We start from the raw sequence: 246 nt of genomic DNA on the forward strand, positions 1-246 counted from the left end.
TGCGTGGGGGTGCTGCAGGGAAGCAGCATGGAGCCTTCTCGGTGTGACCCTGCCAGAGCCAGGACACGGGGGATGTCACACGCTGGGAAGGAGGGACACATTCTCACAGTGACATGGACCCCTTCTGCCTGCCCTGCTCCTGGTGCATCCCCACTTTGGGGAGCCAGGGTGCCCCGGATGGAAGGTGCCTGCGTGGGCACCCAGGGGTCAGGTCCCGTCACCAGTGTGCAAACACCTGGGTTTGGG

At 64.6% G+C, this 246-nt stretch overlaps 1 protein-coding gene across 1 annotated transcript in view; it reads left to right on the plus strand.

Moving 5' to 3' along the window:
- LOC104281500 (extracellular fatty acid-binding protein-like) overlaps positions 1–246 on the plus strand; it is a gene marked incomplete at its 5' end in the record, with an annotated part of 8,131 nt that overhangs the window by 1,417 nt on the left and 6,468 nt on the right. The gene's annotated exons all lie outside the window — the stretch shown is intronic.

This window comes from Apaloderma vittatum, unplaced genomic scaffold (genome assembly GCF_000703405.1).
Source record: "Apaloderma vittatum isolate BGI_N311 unplaced genomic scaffold, ASM70340v1 scaffold25362, whole genome shotgun sequence".
Taxonomy (NCBI): domain Eukaryota; kingdom Metazoa; phylum Chordata; class Aves; order Trogoniformes; family Trogonidae; genus Apaloderma; species Apaloderma vittatum.